General features: G+C 36.5%; 1 protein-coding gene across 10 annotated transcripts in view; it reads left to right on the top strand.

Moving 5' to 3' along the window:
* Positions 1 to 3362: 3362 nt before the first annotated feature.
* JAKMIP2 (janus kinase and microtubule interacting protein 2) overlaps positions 3363 to 24413 on the top strand; it is a 197527-nt gene continuing 176476 nt past the window's right edge. For 2 of the 10 annotated variants that reach the window (XM_071210556.1, XM_071210551.1), the window contains exon 1: positions 3460 to 3697. The gene's annotated coding sequence lies outside the window, so the exon portion shown is untranslated. Of the gene's footprint in view, positions 3698 to 24413 lie in introns of all 10 variants that reach the window. The other 8 variants (XM_004447107.4, XM_004447106.3, XM_012523292.4 and 5 more) reach the window with 8 other exon arrangements.

Below are 24413 nucleotides of genomic sequence, written 5' to 3'. Positions count from 1 at the left end.
CCCCACCACAACACAATGGGATAGGTACCATTATTATGTTGTACAGATGAAGGAACTGAGGCACAGAGAAATGAAGCACCTTACACAAGGTCACTGTGAAAACTAATGAATAGGTTTGGATTCAATCCAGACAGTCTGTCTCAGAGCCCACACTTTGCAGCCTTCCTCCCATTATGCAGTGGTTTCTCCTGCAATTTTAATGAAGCTTTTGGAGCCAAGACCCATACCCTGTACTTCTTTGGACATGTCATAGAATTCAGAAGTCAAAGTTTAGAAAGGTTCCAGGAGAGGTAGACAGTCTGGTCACCACTAGTACTACTGGAAAGTAAGTTCTTAGAATGAAATGAGTGTTTCCAAAGAACCATGCATACCATAAGTGATATGCTAGATGACTTTAAATATATATGTACAAACGTTTTCATTTAAAAAGTTATGTATTAAAATATTTGATGAGTATATTAATTTTAATGTGTGTTATATACACATTTTGTTAATAAGATAATTAGCTTATTTTTTAATTTTGAGAAATAGCAAAAATATACAATGCTATATAAAGAATATTATAGTAACAACTTAGGTAGACAGGATCCAATGTACAAAGTTGTTGACATTTTTATTATATTTCTTTGTATATTATTCACTACTTATATCTTCATTATATTATATTTATTAGAGTTATTTCCTGATTTTTTCACTCAATAAATATTTATTGAGCACCTAATTTAGATCAAGAATTGTTCTTTCTGCTTGGGAAATATCAGTGAACAAATAGACAAAAAGAAATCCCTATTTTTGTATAGCTCACCTTCTAGTAGGGAGAAACAGATGATAAAAAATATTTTAAACACAAATAAATAATACAGTATATTAAAAGATGATAAATAATATGGAAAACTAGAGCTTGCTAAGAGGAAGAATGGGAATCAAAAAGAAGAGTGTAATTTAAAATTTTCTTTTTTAATTTAAAACATTACAAATAAAGTTGAAGGCTCTGTTTAACTAAAAAAAAAAGTGAATTTGCTTTAAGTTCCTTTCTCTGGGACCACTCTGTATCATGTCAATTTGATTTATGTTCTACTGAAGGAAGAGATGAATTTCAGTTTAAAATAAATACATAACAAATAATTGAAGTAAATCAAAATAAAATAAATGGTAATTAGATAAAGTAACTAGTTTTAAAAACTCCTATTAAATTATGGTGACATTTCCACATGGATATGACAGAAAATGGGAGAGTAGTATTTGAATGGTTAAATTTGGGGAATTATTCAGATAGGGAACACCAAACTTTTCTCTCCCGAAACTGACTCCTGAGGAGTATATGTTTATACTGACGGTGGGAGAGAAAAACTAGAATCACTCACCCCAACCCAGTCAGCTACTGATGTTAAGGATGAAATCCTCTGTCACAAGGCCCATGAAGAGTGTTCTATAGTTTAAACAAGTCTGAGCTTCCATAACCTGCAGCTTCCTCTACTAATTTATAAGAACATCTCCGTTGAAAATAGAAGGTAAGATATGAAGAATATAAAAAGATGTTAGCTCATCACAGCACATTGCTTTTTTTTACACAATCATACTTGTTTGATGCTGATTTGGAAGTGTTTCCATGCCTCTTTATGACTGTTCAGGCTCTGCAATGGGCAGGGGCCACCAGCTGCACAAAGCAGGATGTTAAGAGTTCCTTTGGAGAGGACCAGGAGGCAGTGTCAAGTCCTGAGGATGCGCTGCAACCCTTTCCTGATCACCTAGTTAGGTTCAAGTCAGTTTTGTTAGAAAAACCCATGATACCAAGGAGATCAAATGCAGGAAAAAGCTCTCTCATATTTTATTTTAGTTACTTAAGAATGAGTAACAAATAAGTATAGTTAACATTTCTTGAACACTTACTACGTGCCAGATGTGCTTATGATTCACATGCTTCATTCCATTTAATTCTTCCAATGATTCTATGAGATCCTATAATTATTTCCATTTTATAGATGAAGAAAGGCAGGCCCAGGGAAGTTAATTAAGGTGCCCAAATCATACATACAATAAATGCTGGCACCAGAAATTTCACCCAGGCTGTCTGATTTTAATCTAATGCCATTTGAATCTATAGTAATCCCATGGGTTAAGAAGAACAATGATTATATCCATTTCATGGAGAAATGGCAGGAAAATGTAATTAGGAGAGCATATATTAGTGTTAGAAGAGTTGCAGCTTTAATTCAGCCTTATCATATATTAGCTGGGTGTATTTGGGAAATTTATCTAACTCCTTAATGACCTGCAATGTCTTCAACTATTGAGTTACAGAGAACACTTCATTTCTTAGGTCTTTCCTGTCTTTGCCACCCCTTTCATGATCAGGCTATCCTCAAGTTTTCCTTATGCCTGAGAATGCCATGTTACTCCCTCCTTGGATTAAGAGGAGGATATAATTTAATAATAATAATGTTAATTAAGGCAGACATTTATTGTACACTTACTACGTGCCAAGTGCAAGCACCATCTCATTCAATCTTTTTAACTACTGAGAGAGAGAAATACAAGCATTGTTTATAATTAGAACTCAACACTCCTGTTTTCCCTTCCTTTTTTCCTGCCTACCACCCTGCCGGCCACCTGACTTGGGAATTCCAGGCGGGAGTCATTGAAAATGGCAGACAACTGCCTGCAGGAAATTGAACGTTCCAGGAGCCTAACACTAAAAAGCTTCGGAACTATTCACCAACTGGCGCTACTGAGAACCGTGACTGTCCAAAGGAGTTTCCGTTCCCTTCATTTCAAATTCTTAGTCCACCACGGAGTAACGAGTACCTCTACGTCCTCTTCAGAGGCAGAGCCGAAAAAACAAACCGTGCCTCACCAGAGAACAAGCCGGGAGTAGTGCCGCACAATCAGACAGACTCCAGTTTTATTGTAAAGTCCAGTCACACGCTTTTTTTTTTTTTTAAACAACCTTGAGTGGCATTGAATGAAAGATGCTATAAGGGACAATATATTTTGAGTAATAATACTCTGCTCTTTTGCCACTTATTTTCTCTACATTAATTATTTTTTCTGGTCACAAAATTTAATGCATTGTATTGAAAAAGCATAGAAAATGCCAAAAGAGCTGTTTCGCGTCTTTCAATTTAGATTCGAGTGAAATTTTAATTATTCTCTCCCTATGCCTACGCACCCTTGGCCCATCTTTAAAGACCTGAAGTCCAGGGAACGAACACCCCGCGCACCCAAGAGGGCGGCAGCACAAAGTCACTGCCCCGGCCCCTGCAGCCTGTGTTACCCGTCTCCCCTCCCCCTTCGCCCGGTGGCTCACCATTGGTCATTGCCATGACAACCAGCTGCTGCCCAGGCGGGCAGCCTCTACCGCAGCAGGGGTGGGGCTGTGGGGGAGGGGGAGGCGGGGGAGGAGCCAGAGGAGGTGTCTGCTGCAAGTTCCTGGCTGCCTCTGAGCTCACCCCATCCTCCAAAGGGAGGAGGCCCAAGTGGAGATGCCGCTGCTCCAGCCTCCTCTGCTGCTGGTACTCTAGCGGGGCTGGAAGGGAGGCTCCTCTTCGCATCATCGCCAACTAGCGAGAGACGGGAAAATATCCCAGGAGCCGCTGCTGATGTTGGCTTCTGAGGCTGCATCCGATTCGGTTCCCAGGAAAATGGATTCAATTTGCATCTTTCCCTCCTTTCGACAGCTTCTCTGGGTCTCAGCAAGGTAAGTAGGAGACAGTGGGGCTATCTTCTCGGTTTAGCTTGTTATTAAATGGCCTGCGTGCACATTCGTGGCCTGGTTTTGAACAATGACTCTCCTCCCTAAGTCTAGGAGGGGGAGTTGTGGAGACAGAGATGGGGATGGAGCGAGGGGAAGGTTGCCAAGGAGAGAGAAGTGAGAAGGCATCCGCCAGTGTTAAAAAAAAAAATGGTGTTCAGATTTTTATCTTAAACGGCCTCAGAATGCTTTCTGAGCCACTTGCTTCCTTTCCTCTCAGGCTTAGCGACAGAATCAGGGACTGAAAAATCGCTAACGACAAGAAATGGGTGTAATTGAAAAGAATCCTTTTATTTGCAGCTGGCACATAGGGTTGGGCCTTCAAAAATATATTTGGTGCCTTATAAGCATCTCACCTAATTATAAGGTGTTTTTGCTTATTTCATTCGTTGCCAAGAAGAGGCGGCTCGGGAATTTGGCATTCAGTTTCATATATTCTAATATGTTTTACCTACTCTTGTTGAGAAACCATTTGCCTGATAGAGTTTGATTTTCAGTATATAGATCTGATTGTGAACATACAAACGTATACCGTATGGACGTGCATTTCATATATACACTTAGCATTTTTACATACAGAGCGGGCTTTGCAATCATTTTTATAGAATATAAATGCCCTTGCATGCGTGGAGGCAATTGTATATTTTTGAAACTATGCTTCTGGTTTACATATTATTCATTGACTTCATTTGGATTAATGTGAGATTTATTCTTGTTATTGTCCCTCAATTTCATTGTGATCAATTAAGACTGATTCCTATCATTTAATCTGTTTATAGCACTAGATGCGAATTTACAGCCTGCCTCTTTTTTTAAATTTTTAATTGGGTTTGTGGAGGGGTGATATTGAGGGCCCTGAATTTACAATGATGGGAAAGGTTTGTGGAATTTTGTGACCAACATCTTGCCAAATGAATGTTGAAACAAATCCGTTTTCTTGGAATTCCTACCCCAACAACCTTGTCAGATTTGTGTCTTGTGTCCCAGGAAGCACAGCAGAGCGGGAAGGTGAAGTGCATTCATTTTATTTAATAGTGCTGCTATTTGCAATTCATTCCTTCAGTATCCAAGCACCATTTTACCGTTCTCTCAAATGATGTATTAAAGATCTGCTTCTTTTAGTAATTAAATAGGATAGTGGGATTGTTTTGAAAATCTAGATATTTCCAAGTAACCTAGCCATTTTCAAATTAGCCTGTTTGTACAATGAAATGAAAGGAGAGTGAGCAGGAAAATATGTGGCTTGTAGCTGAAATGGGGGGCTATTTACAAATGCTAACTGGAATCTTCTTGACCTTTTATTATTGTTAAAGCTCTATGGCAGCTCTGGAGACTAAAGATGCCTGAAATGGGTAGGGTACACTGCTCACTTACCACCTAGGACAATGGATTGCAATGAATTAAAGCCAGAAAAAAATGCTTGCACATAAAAGTGAGTTGGTAACACTATGTTATCTTAAGAACTAGTTTTATCCATTAATCTCCACATTGTAGTAGCACTGGCAGTGCAAACATTTTTACAAGCTAAGATAGCAGTATTTTTTGGTTTTAATCTTACAAACTTACGCATTACTCCCCCTTATTTAAAATTGTTACATTAATTTCCCTCAGAATAATTGTCCTATTTGTTTTATAGTTGGGAAGGCTCTTCAGTTACTTAAGGGGAAGAATGGATTTAATATGCTCAAGGCATCTCATATATGTAATACAGATTCACTACTCTGTAAAGTCATGCTACTGTGTACTTAATAGGGGAGAAAAATTTTATTGGGGAGAAAAAAAGGTACTGGTCTTCTCTGTCAAATCAAAAGTGTCCTGAATCTTTTAATGATAACTTTTGACTTCCAAAAATTAAAATCTCAGAGATATCTACAGTAAACTTTAAAAAATTAGGATACCAGTGAAGTAGACCCTGTTTCATGTAGTGAAACCAGCTATTTTGGGGCTTTGTTTTTGTTTCCTTTGTGTTGAGTTTTCATTGGGATGTGTTTCTGGTACAGTTTGAGCAGTGCAAATTACTGCAAGCCGTGGGCTTAGAACTGACGGGCTGGTGATGTTTTCTTGCCCTGTGGTTGGACTCAGATGGTAATACATGTCTAGTATTTGCCCTATGTTTAAAGAACTGCATGTTGAATTGTCTAAGGAAACTAGGATTATTTCATATGAAAAGAGAAAACTGACAGATGAATTTTTACTGCTATTTTTTGGAACCTAAAATAGGGTAAATGGACTTCGACTGTATTAGAAAGAATGAACGTTAGAAATATAAGATGTAGAATATGGTGGTAGTAAGTGTGAGCAAATGGTCAGCTAGGTGAGCAGAGAAGGCAGTGGAGTGTTTCATAAAATCTCCAAAAATAGGACTTAGATCATGCATTTGTCTAGGATGGACTAGATTACTTCTCAAGAATTCTCTTTTTTTCCCTAGAGTAAATGGTCCATTTAAGAATGTACTTAGTTGTTTAGCGTCAGGCAAGTCCATTTTACCATGGACGTCTAATACAGAATCTGGATATTTTAAAAGAAATAGATTAAACATCTTTTTGAAAAAGTTTACATGTATTCCTGCCTAAATTCAGGGGACTGAGCATTGTGCTGCTCATAACAGCCCCTCTTTCTCAGCAACTTTATGGAGTTAAATGTTTAATAGCCATGCTACAGTAGTTCTGTATGTACAGAATGGTGAGTACTGTATGTACAGTTTGGTGACTTTTAAAAAAATATATGATTTTTCATACTTTGTTTAGTAGGGTCTAAATACAAAATAATTTGAGAGCCAGCAATTTGATGTCAGAAAAACAAATTATATGAAAGATATTTATGTTATTGTTTAAATGCACTATTTAGCAAATAAGCTAAATTTACTAATTACTTTTATATTCAAATACTATCTTGAAAATCCCATATTTGTTGGAATATTAAAATTAAATATTTAACTGGTGTTTAAGCCTTTAGTAAACTTGTATGAATTGGAGTAAAACACACATTGTCTAATTTCTCCCCTTCTGGGATGTTCCTTATTTCTTCAACTGATCTCAAAACATGTTTCAATTTTATGTACATGCTCCATCTGGGTGTCTTAGAAAACTTTTCCTATATTTCTCATCAGCTCATAAAAAAAACGGTTAATGCTTTGCTTCCATGGTTGGAGACTAAAGGAAAATCAAATTGATCATGGAACTTTCCACATAGATAACCCAACAATCAGCTTTCTCTAAGGCTGAAATAAATAAACTAGGTTTATAATTGGATATTAGTCTTAGAGATAAGTTACATTTCCCCCGTTTGAATACCCCAACCATTAATTATTCTATCAAGTGAATATGTGTTTTCAAACAAGGTGAATTAATGAGTTGACCAGCCAATAATTGTAGAGCTCTTGTATGACTCCATAATTTACGTATGTTAGCAACATGAAATTCCCTTGGGGAGATAAAATATGCACACGTAAAATTATTAATGAAGTAAACAATATAGTTGAAATTAGTACCTGTTATCATGCCTTTCATTAATAGGTTTTACAGTTCTCAAAGTTACTTTACATTTTTCATTGTTTATTCCCGACAGTTCTGTTGCATTAATAAAGCTGGTATCATCAAAATTATTTTAAATAAATTGGAGACAGGTTCAGAGAGGTGTGACTTATCCAACATTGTATGTGGTAAGTGGTTTAATTGGGACTGGTAGCCAAGTCTCAGGATCTCCCATAAATGATATGATAAAATTTAGCAAATTAATCTTGCTGGTTTGAACTGGAAAATATTAAATATAGTAAATATAAATTAAACGTAGCTCATGTTTTTTTAGATTGGAGTATTTCCAGTGCCATAGTTTGATTTTTGGCAATATTAAGTAACCAAATGGACTAATTGTGTATTTAGGGCATCAGCAACAAAACAAAAAGAGTGCACAAAAAATATTTTTGAGAAAATGTGTGAACCCTGATATTTCAGAAAGGCATAGAAGCATTTGCTTAGGGGAAAAGCATTTGCTTAGGGGGAAAATGTGACAGAGAGGTTGGGAGTTACCATAATTTTTCTGTGTTTAGGATCTTTTTAAGATTGATGTAGGAACTGGGCTCTGAAAAAAAACTGTGGCACCTCCTCGCCTATATGTCCTAAACATCTCTCCATCTATATGTCTTAAACATAAAAGCAATATTAAATCATAAAATAAATTAAAGCAGTTCAACAACTTTCTGATTGTTTCCCCCTGGACAAATGCTTCTACACTTTTCTGAAATATCAGAAATCAAATACTTCTCCAAAGGAGTCTGATTTTTTGCTGTCCTCTTCTTTTCACTACTGCCCTAGGCACACATTGTCTGATTATTTGGTAATTCAGTCCTGACCAATGAATTAATCATACTATCTGAATCATCACTCCATATTTGAATAAAATCTCCTTTATAATTAATTAGCTTGCAGTCAATGTGAGATCTGGCAGAGTAGACATTCTGTTTTAAACCAACATTCACCAATACTATTATTTTGTTTCAGATTTTTTTCACACTAAGAAAATATGTGTATATCCTCATTATAACAAAAGAAAAGATAATACATAAATGTATAAATGAAGGTGAAAATCACCCATAAGCTTACTATTAAGGAATAATCATTGTTAGCATTTTGGCACATTTCATTCTAATTCCTTTTTCTGAATGCACAAATATGCTCATATGCACACTTTCATCAATGGGACCATTCTCTAAGTACTGTTTTATATTTCATTCCCTTTATGTAATGTGGCCATCTTTCCCTGTCAGTAAATAACTCTCTTCTTATTTAATACCTGTGTGCATTTTTCTTGATGATTAGAGCTATTTTTCCCCATTTGAGGGTCTTCACACTTTGCTTTTAAATACTTCTCATGATGCAGGTTGATTTACAGCAGCTGTGAGTCAAGTATTTTTTTCAGGAACTATGAGCTTCTGTTATCCTGACCTGTCACTGCATCTCACAATGGGTATTAAATTAACCTTGTTCATCTCTTCTCTGCTGGTAATGAATGAGTTTTAAACCCAAGTCACTGAAAGCCCTGTTTGAATCACTAGGTGATTCCATCAGGTGCATGCATCAGTAGCAATTAAAAACCAAAACCAAAACCAAAAAAACAAATCTCCTTCAGATTCATGCCATCTTTCCTCAATGTGGTAGTGGAAGCCTGCAGTTTTAACCTCTGTGATCAACTCAAAACTTTTATAGAAGTATATTTGAACAACGTCACATTAGTTTTCACATTAGTTCTCAGGAATAAACCTAACTCATTCTTGGCATCTTGTGTTTTCATTGTGTTCTTTAAACATGTGTAGTTTTGAAATGAATCATCTGACTCCTCCTCCTTTTAACATTTGAATGGTTAGTTTCTTTTTATACTTGCAGTCTGTACTTAAAGGTAACTTCTTGGAATTGTTTCCCTAGGTGTATCTCCCCTGCTACTCTCTGTAACTGCACCTTATGTGTTTCCTTCATAGCATTTATCAAGAAGTTTTCATTTTAGAGTTATTTGCTTACTTGATTTTCCCTACCCATCATTAGATTGTAGGCATTAACTGACACCATTTTGTTCACCAGTTAATAACGAATGCCTTGGCACGACAGACTTGCTCAATAGGTACTAGTTAATTGACTGGATGCATGGATGGATGGATGGATGGATGGATGGATGGATGGATGGATGGATGGACGGGCCTTGCAAGGACGTTTGGCTGAAGGCTGTAGAAGAGATTTACTTTAGTAGTACTTAGGACTGTCATTCCCATGCTTTCATTTTGACTGTAAAAACTAAATGGATTGTTTTCATGTATGAGATATTCTCAGGACGTTGTTAAGAGGTTGATAAAGAAAATCTAATCCTAAAGGTAAGAAGTCACAACCCTTAAAAATTAATCATCATTAAAGGTTGTTTACTACATGCTGTGATATAAATAAGAAAGGCTGTGAATGCTTCTATGGCTGCCTTTATTCTCTTTCAAAAACTAAAATGCAAGTCAGAAATGGTGATATCATTATAGGATGCTTTTGAATCCATTTTAATTTATTAGAATAAATTAGTAATTTATCATTAGTCCTAAATTACACAATATGCACTCACAGCTAGTTTGCTATTTTAGACATCTACCAAATAAACTGATCATGAATCATTCCTTAATATTTATATCCAAAATTAAGCTGAAACACAAATGGGAGGCTGTAACTTTACTCCAAGGCTAAATTAAGGCAGGATCTTGTTTTTATTAAAGTCTGGAAATCAAGCATACAAAAGAATGACTTGGAAAAGAGGGACATACTTGCCAACAACTGAGGCATGGCTTCAAACCATTGCTAACCACCATCACTATGGGGTGCCTATCTGCTGATACACTGAAACGTAAGGATAAGGAAAAAGTCTTTGTGTGGCATCTAAATCAGGCTCATTGCATATACAGAAATTCTTGCAATTCTGGAGTCCAGCTGCAGTTATGCATGGAGAATCAAATCTGACTAAATTTAGTAGACACTATCTGCTCAAAAATCAACCCATTGGTATATATATATTGTTTTCGAGAAGGAGATTTTACTTATATTATTATGGCTCTATAAAGCCTTGTTCTTAAGCATGTACTTAAGAGAGTGATATTTTCAACATTCCTTCTGTTCCCAACTGGAAATGTTCCACTGAAAAATGTTACCCAGTGTAACGATTACAAAAATGTACACTAAGCAAATGTTTCTCACCCACATTCCTTATCTGGCTCCTCCTTGTGCAGCATTTCATGGAATGAGGTGCCTCCCCAGTATAAACCCAGTTCTTACTTTAGAGTTTTCACTGATCCATATTTAACGTTATTACTAATCATAGGTCAGATATACCTAATTTGACCATATTTCCCAAAACCAAAATTAGGTATGGGTGGGTTTTTTTTTTAATGCAATTATATCAATAAAAAAAAACTGGACAGAATGTTTTAAATGAGTACCTTTTGTAAAATCTAGGCTATCGTGTCTTTCTACCAAGAAGCCATAAAAAGAATAGTGAAACAAGCAAAAATAAGCTTTTATATAATAATAGTCAATCTGGAGAATTTTATATTAAAACTATACACTGAATTCACATGAGAACTCACAAACTGCTAATTCTGCTAACTGGCACTGACAAGACAGGGAGAAGGGCTTGGGTGTTATGAAGATATTACAGATCCCACACTTTCTCTCATATGAATTTCGTAGATAAATCAGACTATGAGGAAGGAAACTTTGGAATTAGTGGAGTTGCTCCACCCTCTGCTCAGCTCTGGTTACCTAGACCTAGAGGAAGGAATGGCTCAGAATCCACTGGGCCAGTCTTTTTCTCCTGTGTTTCTTGAGGAGGATTTTAAGGAAACCATAAAATGGATTTTATATTTCTAAAAATATATCATTTTAGTTGTATTAAGGACATAGGTATTTGAATTAATGACATCCTTTTATTTTTAAAGCACTTCACTTAATAAAAGTGTCTGCAAAATTTAGAAACTATTGTATTTTGAGCCAGATTCCTAAAACATTAGCAATATTTAAAAATAAACCCTAGCTTTGTCAAGCTGAAATAAGGGTACCTCTCCTCCCCCCAAGAAGGAACGTTTTACCCTTATTGCTCTCTTCTTTGCTAGATCGTTCACATTTTCAGCCTCATTGGTCACAGTGCTACTCTCTGAAAAAGAAGTGAAAGGAAAGTGCAGCTTTCAGGTTTTTTTCCCTTTTGTAGGTTTTAAAGAATCCAATTTCCAAAACATGCTTACACACACCTGATTCTTACAAATGCTCTTTTCTGAACAGGTTTGACTACATATTCTTTCTAATCCCTTTCAACTGTGCTATATGATTTTATATTTTTCTCCTTTTACTTTAGTTATGGCTTTTTAAATCGAGTATACCTTACTCAGCCCAAGCCCCCTGGCAGGTAATAAAGAGAAAAAGAATAGTACTTCTGGTTAGTCATAGGTCATTTGCTTACAGAACTTTCACTAACATTTGTATAGGTTGTATTGGCTATATAGTCAACCTTAAGCAGAATCAGTTCTCATAGTGCCATCTCTAAACACATTCTTGACTTATGAAAGGATCTTGTGGCAGAAAGGAGCTGATGAGATAGTTGGAAAGTCATTTTGTTTGGGAGACAATCTTTACAAAGATGCACTCTCTCCTGGAATTTTTTTTCAGACTTGATGCTAACTCATCTCCACTTTTTAAAAGAAATAAGGAGATGCGTAGCTTCAATTTTCTTTATAATTCTTTATAAATTCAAATAAATTATAATTCTTTGTAATTCAAATAAAATAATTCCAACAATGTATGGGAACACTCTTGGTCTGTAATAAGAATATCTGATATGCTCTGATATATATATAAAATATATATAATATAACAAATATTAAAGGAGGAAAACAGAACTCACGTTTTTTTTAAGTTATCCAGAAAAAGAAACAACTAAATTATTTGAGCACTTACATATTTATTATGCTGAGTGTTTTCATCCATGTTTTTGCCATCCTTGCAATAGTCTGGTGAAGTAGGCATTGTTCTTCCTTCTCTGCAAGAAGAAAATGAAGCTGAGACGTTAAATTTCTTAGCCAAAGCCCTTTGGTTAGTAGGTTTTAGAGCTGCGATTCAAATAAGGGCTGTCTGATTGTATAGCAGTGGTTAAAAACTGGAGCATTGTGGACTTGACCTGACTTGGGGAAGTGTTTGTAAACATGGATGAAGTGTTTGTAAACAACGGTATATGCTCCCAGCACAATGTTTTGAAAAGGATACTTTATCCAAAATTTTATAACTTTGACATTTCAAAAAAATTGAATAACTGCCTCCTCTTACAAAGAAAATTTGGCAACACAAGGTAGACTCATCTGGAGTACTTGAGTAATGGATCGTCCCTTGAACAGGTGATGGGTATTGTGCTTTACAACATGTTGCCTTGTCCACTCCAATTCCAACTCCAATTAATTCACATTAACCTTGTTATTTCCCATTTAAACATGTTTTTTTGTTCTTCAAGCAAACTTTCAATTTACATTTATATAGAAGCTGAAAATGAGCATAAAAACAACCTATAGACATATGTTTGATAAAAATGAATTATCTATATGAAATTTAAACTGTTGACCTGGTTTTGGGGATAATCACAATGACTAATTTTCAGCTTCACATGTTTACTCTTAGTCCTCATCAATTATTATTATTTTTTTTGCTTTATCTCTTTTATATTTAGTAGTCTGAAACATTTTTTTCACTAGTATGTGCCTAATACTTTCATGTAAAATTTATAAGAACTTCCCGTATCTTAATTAAATCCACACTATAGGTAGGTAGATATGATGTATTACATTATGTATTATATTATAATCATATGTTAATTATATTAGTTGTATTATATACTATATTATTATAGTGCTATATTATTTATAATCATCCTCAGGGTAAAGTTCTGAGTGTCTGCTTGTACTCAGCATCACCAAACCACCTAACCTTCCGAATTTTTTTTCTCTATAAGATGTTGCCTCAAATACCTGATTGCATCAGAGAATCAGGGCCCAAGAACCATGACAAAGATCTGAACCACCTCGCCTTGTAAATCCCAAGGATTCTGTATTAAAAACAAAATTTTAAATAGGTACTATATATGTGTGTGTGTGTGTGTATTAAAAACACTGCCTAGTTTACTTTTCTGTTCTTGTCAAGCAGTACATAAATTAGCAAGACAAAATTGTTTGCTGTGCTTTTGACAGTTCTGTATACTATAAACATTTTCTTATCTCCTCTAAGAAGATTTAGAGGGGAGTTTTACAGGAATATCATCTCTAGGAAAATCCCCCTCTGCAAAATTGACAGAATAGCACAAAATGCAGAATTTAATGCTGCACAGTTTCTGTGGTCTTATAGTTTGCACGGAGCTAAGGTCATGCAACTCAAGACTTTTTTGGTTTCGGTTTTTAGCTTATTGAGAATAGCAGGAGTTTTGGCAGGGATAGCTTTGGGTGAGAAAAAGTTGAAACCCTTATTTGTGTGATTTTCTCTGTATATATGTCAGCAAATCTCAAAAAATAGTTGTCTGTGTGTGTGTGTGTATGTATCAACGAATGACTCAGTTCTAAGTAATACATAGGCAGGATTTATATGTCTCAAAGTAGAAAAACATGCACTGATACATTCTTATCACTACACATCTAAACTAAAATAGAGAGATAGAACATTAAAACCCATTTAAGAAGTCAAAATAAATGCTTAAAAAATCCCAGAACTTAAATACCTACATGCATTTTATTAACAGGTTTATCCTTTTAGGCTTTACTTAGGGCCTAGTAAAAAGAAGTAGGAAAAAAAAAGTAGGTATTTGGGGCTGTTTAACAAAGGGCCAAGTAACTCTAAAAACTGCTGAATACAACAGTTGGTAATTTAAATAAATATCATGCACCATTGAGGAATAATAAATTGTGTTCACTATGACTTGCTTAAAGAGACAGTTAAGTGTGTAGCAATCAAGAAATATTTTCTTTTTTAACAAACCAATTTTCAAAATTTTATATTTTATATATATTTTATTGAAATATTTCATTCATACATGAACATACATAAACAATAAGTGCATCGTAAAAGTTGTGAACTTATAAAATAAGCATGCATAAGTTCATACTGGGGTCCCATACATCACCTGTCCACCAACACCTTGCATTGTTGTGCAACATTTGTTATTATGTAAGAGCATTGTCAAAATATAACTACTAACTATAGTCCATATCTTATATTAACAGATCAATTTATTGATACATATTAATAAAGCATAAATCCATCCCAAATGTACAATCAGTGGTAGTTGAAATAATCACAGAGTTGTGCATTCATCACTTCAATCATTTTAGAGCATTTTCGTTATTCTGGTAGTAATAAAATAATAATACTAAAAAACAAAAATCAACCAACCAAACAAACAAAACTTATTACCCCTCAATCTCTCTATGCTTCCCCTGCCGTACATAGCTGCTATTCTGTTTCCTTCTCTCTAGTTTATTTGCATTTATATTTTGTAAAAATAGTCTTCTATATGCAAAATCGCCCATATTCATATTTTACATTAGGTTTCACTATGTTATACAGTCCCATTTTTTACCTTTTTAATTTAACAATCTTTCTATAAAATGTTTTTTATACTTTGGGGAATATAAGTGATAATAGGCATTATAGAACTTAACTTGCTAATTGATATCAAAAAACTTAAAATCTTAAAATTGTGCATTTACCTAGCAGCTCACTCAAAATTTGACAGATGTTACTGAGTTTTTACTGTATTCCAGGTGCTATTCCAGACAAGAATCCTTATCTCTTTTTGCTCACAATTTAGTAAGGGAGACAGATAAAGAAAACATAACAAGTAAATACAAAGTGTGCTAGAGCAAGATAAGTGCCGCAGAAAAAGAAGGATTTTCCCTGGAGAGCCATAGAGAGAAGGGAAAGTTTAGGAAGGTAGGTTCCAGGCTTTCTACTCAAAATATCTATCCATTGTGTGCCCTCCTAAAATTTTGAGAAAAAGATCCTGTCACAAAATAGTTTGAGACCCCAATGATATAATTGATGTAATTGATATTCTGTGTGTGAAAATATCTATAGTTTCTTTAAAAACCAAGAATTTCAGTTTTCACCTGCACATTCAGCATCCTTTTTTCCATCAACCTCTAAGTGGTTTTAGCTCACAGTAGTAATTAGAATCAGTGTTAATAAGATGAAAGTCTAAATTTAACCCTGTGCAGTCCAGTCACAATTCATTTTTATTGAAACCCTCAAACAAGGAATTCTAGATGAGGAGACAAAATTCCATGTAAATTCTTCGTAAATTTGAACTTTCGCCCTTCAGAAGGTCAGCACAGTTATCCACATCATGAAGGACCTCCTCACACTTTTGATGCCCTCTCTCTTTGTAGTTTAAATGAAATGCAGTCTTTCTGTTCTTGGACCTAATGATAGTGTTGATGATGATGGTGATGATGATAATGGTGGTGATGATCGTTTAGAGGGTGGGATCTGGGAGTTGCACAGCACTAGGGAGGGCAATGTGAATGGTGCTGATTTAGCACCTGCTATGTGCTGGGTGAAGTTCTGAACACTTTATCTGAAGTAACACCTTTGCGGTAGGTACTGTTTTACCCTCATTTTACTCATTTACTCAGAGAGATATGAGGGAGCATGTCTAAGTTCAGACAGCTAATAAATAGGTTACTGAAGGGCTCCTAAGAGCTTGTCTTTGTACTAGGTATGTGACATAAAGATCAGGGACCTATTTTCAAGTTTTATGGAGTAGTAAGGGAGACAGGTGTATAAACAAATTGGTAACAAATATAACAAATAACTGTGATGGCATGGCTTTCCCATGCAGCCACCAAAGGACATGGTCTCAACCAAAAACTTTATGCATTAACATTTGTCATGAAGATATATGCTAAATCATATTTGTTCTTTACTGAAGAACTGAAAACAAGTTATGAATCATTTTGTAGTGCTTTTTTCCTGTTACTGTATATTAGACATTGTAATGCTGTCCATTAAATCATATCTTTTTATGCTATCTGACCAAACCCATCTTGGGGAATCTTAAGATAACTCAAATATTTTACTTACTATGTGAATTACTAACTAGCCAGAGATTTATCTTTTTTTTTTTTTCCCCGTAACATCATCTGGTCATTCTGTTTAATTAGAAACCAGAGACGGATTTTAACTTGTTGAATTAAGGCAGAACTTTATTCTCCAAACCAAAGTAAAATGAGTGTTCTTTAGATTTATGGACCAAATATTAATACAAAGAAAACATAATGTTAAAAATAATTCTAACAACTGAAATGTGTTGTTCTAAATTAGGTGTATGTATGGAGGTGTGATGAGTGGAGAAACTGCAAACATGAATATGACTTAATAATAAAGATAGTTAGTGTTTAGACATTAAAATATTACAGAGAAACGTGGAAGATTTATCTCAGAGCATCAGAACATTTGCCAGTTGGGTATCACATGTGAAAATCTGTACAGGAAAACTTGGGTAGGGATATCAGTCAAGGAGATGAATGAGAAAAAGCAGTAAATTCACAAAATTTCATCCCTGGATGGGGGGAGGGGAGGTATAACATACCTTGCCTTAAAGTTAAAAAGGAATGTTACTGTGACACAGAATCATGATGTAAATGGCCTTATTTTTCAGAGAATAATACAAAATAAGGATTTTAAAGACAAAGCAAAGCAAAACAACAACACAAACTACTTTACAACATGAACAGTTTACTCTGAATTTCAGCGTATTGAACCTTTATCACTTGGTGTATTAGAAAAGAGGCTGTAATACCGAAGGAAGGGTGAAATGCTGAAGGAAAATTATGAATGTCTTTCTCAAGTTTTTCCCTTCTGAACCTTCCCTCGCATATGACTCTGATGAGGCCATGTACGTAGCAAGTATTGGAAAACATGTTAGATTCATTGATTCCATTTACAATCATGGGTCTCTTTTATTATTATTTTTTCTGTGTTTAATACATAAAAAGTGACCTAGAAAATGAGGAAAAATATAAATCCAGAGGGAAAAATTTCACTGAGTATTTAATGAGAGTATTGATCTCTGTTTGCCTGCCTTGACTTTGATGTTTTTGTTCTTTGAGCTATCGCTAACTGTACTCCAAGCTCTGTGTTAAACAACCTGGCAACTTTCTCTCTTGGGACCTTCTCAAATGCCACCAAAGCTGAAACCTGGAAAACCTTGGTGGATCCCTTAAACTCTTAATTTTCCCTTAAGTGGAGGAAAGGCTTGGGCTAAATGATAAGACCCTTTAAATATAAACCTATATGTTTATGACTGTGATTCTCCATCACACTTTCTTTTTGTTGGTCATGCTATAATAAATACTTCCCAAGGTAATAAATCAATATCGACTTTTTCTCATTTTTTTCTGTGTAAAAGTATGTGTGTGTGTTTAGAAGTGCCATTCAGTTTAACAAATATGCCGATAAATCCCAGCCATACATTTTAAAAGGCATGTAGTGTATAGTATGCTGCCTGGTTAGTTAGCCAGTCCAATGGAAAGTTTATATTTTTTCGGCTGTCCCAGATAATGTATCCATAGGAGCTGATGTTTTAGCACAAGGTGAATGATTGATTGACATATTACTGAGGGGTTTTTAGCTGAGTCAAGTGGTTATATTAGACTATATTTATGACTGTCCCCATTCAACATTATGAATCTATGATAACTAGATCCCTCAAGGTAGAAGCATTCTCTACTCAGTAAAATATTTGTTCTTGCACATTTCGAATGTGACTTTTTAGATTTTCTTTATAGAAGCTGGTATGGAAGCCATTTGTGATACTTTATGTGTGATACTTTAATCGAAGTATGAATGTAGGTCTGCTTGAAGAGCAAATGAAAGAATAAAAGATTATCTTTTTCTCTCTCTTTCATGTCTTCCATGTCTCTTAACCAGAGAGATTTTGAAAAGTATTCACTTTCCACGGTCTTTTTTTTGTGTGTTTTTGGGTGAACCAGTGACAAACAGTGTGAAAACACACACCTAGGATTCAGAAATTTTTGGTTTAATCTTTCTTCAGCCACCAACTAATAATGTTGTGAGCAGGCGACCTATCCGTTCTTCTTTTTTTTTCTTCTTTACAAGAGAAATTGTGAGTTTACAGAACAATCATACATAAAATACAGGATTCCCATGTATACCCCACCAGCAACACCTTGCACTGATGTGAAACATTTGTTATGATTAATGATAGCCCATTTTAAAATTATTTTACTGTTAATAAAAGACCATAATTTAACTTAGGGTTCACTGTTTGTGTAGTATACCATGGATTAAAAAAAATTGTTCTATTACCATATATACAATCTAACATTTCCCATTTTAATCATATTCATATAACTATTTCAGTGTTATTTGAGTTCACAATATTTTGCTACTATCACCACCATCCATTACCAAAATAGGAACTCTGTACATTTTAAGCCTTAACTTCCCAACCATTTCCCCACCCTGTTCCCTGTTCATAGATTCTGACTCTGTGAGTTTGCTTATTCTAATTGTTTCAAATCTGTGAGATCGTACACTATTTGTCCTTTTGTGTCTGGCTTATTTCAGTCAGCATGGTTTCTTCAAGGTTAATCCATGTTGTCACATGTATCAGGACTTGATTCTTTTTTAAGGCTGAATAATATTTCATTGTATATATATGCCACATTTTATTTATCCATTTATTGGTTGATGGACACTTAGGTTGCTTCCATTTTTTGGCAATTGTGAGTAATGCCATGATGAACATTGGTGTGCAAATGTCTGTTTGAGTCCCTGCTTTCAATTTGTTTGTGTTTAATACCTAGTAGTGGGATTGCCAGATCATATGGTAGAATTATGCTTAGCTTTCTGAGGAACCATCAAACTGTCTTTCGTAGAGGTTGCATCATTTTACATCTCCACCAGCAGTGAATGAGTGTTCCTATTTTTCTGCATCCTCTCCAACGCTTGTTATTTTCTGATGTTGTTGTTGTTTTAGTAGAAATCACTCTAATGGGTATGAAATGTATTTCATTGAGGTTTTGATTTGCATTTCCTTGATGGCTAATGATGTTGAGCAACTTTTCACAGGCTTTCTGGCCATTGTATATCTTCTTTGGAGTGATGTCTATTTAAGTCTTTTGCCCATTTTAAAATTGAGTTGCTTGTCTTTTTTAAGTTGAAAAATTTCTTTATATATTCTGGAAATTAATCCTTTATCAGATATGTGATTTATAAATATTTTCTCCCATTGCATATACTCTTTTTTACTTTCATGATAAAAGCCTTTGAGGAACAAAACCTTTTAATTTTGATAAGGTCCCATTTATTTTATCTTTTATTACTTGTGCTGTGGGTCTAAAGTCTAAGAAACCGTTGCCTAACGCAAGGTCCTGAAGATACTTCCCTGTAGTTTCTTCTAGGAGCTTTGAGTTGGTTTTGTATATGGTGCGAGGTAGGTTGGAAATGGAGATCCAGTTTCTCCAGCACCAAATTGAGTGGTCTTTGCCACCTTGTCAAAAATCAGTTGGCCATAAATGTGAGGGTTGATTTCTGAGCTCTCAACTCAATTCCATTCATCTGTATGTCTGTCCTTGTGCCAGTACCATACTGGTTTGTTTACTATGGCTTATTTTAGCAATATTTTGTAATTTTCAGGGTATAAGTCCTTTACATCTATTTTAATTTGCTAAAGGCTGCCCAAGTAATATTCCAGAAATGGGTTGACTTTTACAATGGAGACTTATTAAGTTAAAAGCTTACAGTTCTCTATTGTGGTTAGTAATCGAGAAGATGTGGCATTGATGTGGAGAAAGTGACCATGGTGGCTGCTGGGTGCGGGGAAGGGGAGGAAGAGAAGAGATGTGTAGGCATTCTCGGGACTTGAAGTTGTCCTGGGTGGTGCCCCAGGGACAATTGCTGGATGTTGTGTGTCCTCCCATGGCCCACTGGATGGAACGTGGGAAACTGTGAGCTATGGTGTGGAACACGGGACATGGGGTGCAGCGATGCCCGGAGATGTACTCACCAGACGCAATGGATGTGACATGATGATGGGGGAGAGTGTTGTTGGGGGGGGAGTGGTGGGGTGGGGGCGGTGGGGGCGAATGGGGACCTCGTATATATTTTTTTAATGTAATATCTTTTTAAAAAAATGAATAAATTGAGTAGAATTTGAAAAAAAAAAAAAAGAAAAAAAAGCTTACAGTTTTGAGGCTGTGAAAATACCAAATCAAGAGAGATGCCTTCTTCTCTAGCTGGAGCTGAGGGCAGTCAGGCACATGGCAGGGCACAATGGTGGCATCTATAGGTCTCAACTTCTGTGGGTTCTATTGATTTCAGCTTCTGGCTCCTGGGGCCTTCTATCTCAGCTTTTGGTCACTTTTCTGTCTCTGTGGCCTCCTCTCTCCCATTTATAAAAAGACTCCAGCAAAAAGACTAAGACCCATCCTGGGCTACAACCCACTGAAGGAATCCAAACAAATGACCTTGAACTGAATGAATCCAATCCATTAAAAAGGTCCCACAACCACAGAAATGGACCAATTTAAGAACATAGTTTTCTGGGGTCCGCAAAAGACTCAGATTACCACAACATTCTTAGTTAGATTTATTCCTAGATATTTCATTATTTTAGTTGCTATTGTGAGTGAAATTGTTTTCTTGATTTCTTATTCTGATTGTTCATTGCTTGTGTATAGAAACAATGCTGATTTTGAGGTGTTGATCTTGTACCCTGCCATTTTGCTGAATTCATTTATTAGCTCTAGGAGCTTTGTTGTGGATTTTTCAGGATTTTCTGCATGTAGAATCATATCATCTGCAAAGAGGGCAAGTTTTACTTCTTCCTTTCAAAATTAGATGCCTTTTCTTTTTATTACCTAATTGTTCTGCAAGGACTTCCCATACAATGTTGAATAGGAGTGGTGACACAGACATTCTTGTCTTGTTTCTGATTTTAGAGGGAAAGCTTTCAGTCTTTCACCAATAAGTAGGACATTAGCTGTGGGCATTTCATCAATACTCTTTATCATGTTGAGGACATTTCCTTCTATCCCTAGTGTTCTAAATGTTTTTATCAAGAAAATGTGGTCTACTTTGTCAAATGTCTTTTCTGCATCGATTGAGATGATCATGTGGGTTTTTTCCTTCATTTTGTTAATATGATGCATTGCATTAACTGATCTTCTAATGTTGAACCAAACTTGCATAGCAGGGATAAATCCCACTTGGTTATGATGTAGAATTCTTCTAATATGCTATTGAATTCAGTTTGCAAGTATTTTGCTGAAGATTTTTGCATTTATATTCATAGAGATATTGTTCTTTAATTTTCCTTTTCTTTGGTATCTTTATCTGATTGTAGTATGAGGGCAATGTTGGCCTCATACAATGAGTTAGGGAGAATTCCCTCCTCTTCCATTTTGTGGAAGAGTTTGAACAGAATTGAAATTAAGTCTTCTTGGAATGTTTGGTAGAATTCCCCTTTGAAGCCATCTGGTCCAGGCTTTTCTTTGTTGGGAGGAATGTTTTTTCTTTAAAAAATTTTTTTCTTAATTTTTAAAGAAGTTTTAAATTACATAAATGATACATTAAAAATATAGGGGAGGGAAGCGGACTTGGCCCAATTGATAGGGCATCTGTCTACCACATGGGAGGTCCGCGGTTCAAACCCCGGGCCTCCTTGACCCGTGTGCAGCTGGCCATGCGCAGTGCTGATGCGCACAAGGAGTGCCGTGCCACACGGGTGTCTCCCCATGCACAAGGAGTGCACCCCGTAAGGAGAGCTGCCCAGCACAAAAGAAAGTGCAGCCTGCCCAAGAATGGTGCCGCACACACGGAGAGCTGACACAACAAGATGATGCAACAAAAAGAAACACAGATTCCCGGTGCCACTGATAAGGATTGAAGTGGTCACAGAAGAACACACAGTGAATGGACACAGAGAGCAGACAACTGGAGGGGGTGGGGAGAAATAAAAAAAAATAAATTAAAAAATAAAAAGATTTATAAAAAAAATGTGTGTGTGTGTGTATATATATATATACACACATATATATATATATGTAGGGAATTCCCATGTACCCAACCCTTGCCCTTCCTATAATTTCCCACATTAAGAACATTTTTCATTACTGTGGTACATTTGTTACAATTGTTGAAAACATATTGAGGCATTTCTACTAACCATGGACTATAGTTCACAGTATAGTTTACTCTTTGCCCTGTGCAATTTCATAGGTTTTGACAAAATGTATAATGGCCTATGTCTGTCATTGCAATGCCATGCAGGACAATTCCAATGGTGTTGAGAGTTTTTTATTACTGATTCAATCCCTTTACTAGTATTTGGGTTTTTTTTTCAGGTCTTCATTTTTTTCTTGACTCATTGTAAGTAGTTTGTGTGTTTCTAAGAATTTGTCCATTTGATCTAGGGTATCTAATTAATTACCATACAATTTTCATAGTGTTCACTCACAGTCTTTTTAAATTAGCAGAGAAGTAGTAATGTCTGTGCTGATTTTCATTATCTGTATTTTTTTTTTGTCAGTCTAGCTAAAAGTTTGTGAATTTATTGATATTGTCAAAGAAACAACTTTTAATTTTGTTGATTCTCTCTATTTTTTTTTGTGTTTGCTATTTATCTCTGCTATAATCTTTATTTCCTTCCTTCTGCTTACTTTGTGTTTAGTTTGAACTTCTTTTCCTAATACTTTTCGTTTTAAGATTAGCTCTTTGATTTTGAAGTCTTTCTTCTTTTTTTTAAATAATATATATTTTTAAAGATACATAAATCACACTAAATGTTACAATAAAAAATATGAGGTTCCCATATACCCCACATCCCACACCCCCACTACTTCCGTCTTGACCACTTCTTTCATTAGTGTGGTACATTCATTGCATTTGATGGGTACATTTTGGAGTATTACTACACAGCATGGATTATAGTTTATGTTGTAGTTTACACTCTCTCCCAGTCCATTCAGTGGGTTATGGCAGGATATATAATGTCCTGCATCTGTCCCTGTAGCTGAGCGTGAGGGTTTTGTCCTCGCTCAGGCCAAAGAGTCGGGGGGGCTTGCTCCTGCTGAACCGCTGGCGGGGGGTGCTCCAAGAGGGAACACCGGTTCTCCAGGCGTGGGGGACGCGCGGTTGAGGAAAAACCACAGAGACCGCTTGAGCGCAAGAACAGGTCTGCTTTATTACGGAAGTACACTTAGCTATATAGGGTTGGGTAGAGGGAGGGGCGTGATGAAGGGAGGGTTGGCTAAGGGGCGGCTGTGGACAGGCTGAAGCTGATGGATAGACCTGAGGTAAGCAGTTACTGGGGAAGAGGGCAGATTGCGGGTTGGCAATATGGGCGGGACTGGCGGGAAGGACGGCGGGGGCTGGAAGGGGAGGAGGGGTGGAGAAAGGCGGCAACAATTGCTCCTTTTGTTTTTAAAAGGAAATAGAGGCAACAAGTTTTGGTGCGCACTGTGGGTGTGAATAACTCGGTGTGCGCAGCAACAAAAGACAAGGATTATGAGGAGGAGGAGGAAAAGGAGGTTATAAGGACGGGTACTGGAATAGGACGAGGGGTGGGGGGAGACCACGAGGACCGGCTGGCCGTGAGCGGACGACATAGCATCTGGCCAGGACGCATGTGCCTGCCATTAGGGTCGGCGCACGCCGGCGCCTGGCGCGCGCCGAGCCTTGCCAGCGAAACGGGCCTGTGATGCCCCTGTACCCCTCGCCTGAGGGGGAGGAGTAGTTGGGGAGAAGTAAGGAGAGGAAGACAAGAAGCTATAGGCGAGCGGTCTGGAGTAGGTGGAGAAACCTGTGGCAGCGGGGTTGTGTCCCCCCCACTCATAAGACGGAAGGTTCGTGCGTCCAGTGAGGTTGGCGACATCAGTAGTGAAAGAGGGGGCGGAGGCGGTTACGTTTGAGGCGAGGAGCCTTTTTTGTTGCCAGAGGGAGAGGGTCCAATTGAAGGGCTGGTGACTCGGGTTGGCATCGGCTGGGAGAGCGAGGGAAGCCAGGACGAAGAGAACGGCTGCGAGGCTGTGTAGAGGCATCATCTGACGGTGCGGCATCTTGATGATGGCTGGTGCTGGATCCGGGTGAACGGG

This window comes from Dasypus novemcinctus, chromosome 2 (assembly GCF_030445035.2).
Source record: "Dasypus novemcinctus isolate mDasNov1 chromosome 2, mDasNov1.1.hap2, whole genome shotgun sequence".
Taxonomy (NCBI): domain Eukaryota; kingdom Metazoa; phylum Chordata; class Mammalia; order Cingulata; family Dasypodidae; genus Dasypus; species Dasypus novemcinctus.
The sequence above is the reverse complement of the archived record's forward strand: the minus strand, read 5'-3'. Positions and strand labels throughout refer to the sequence as shown.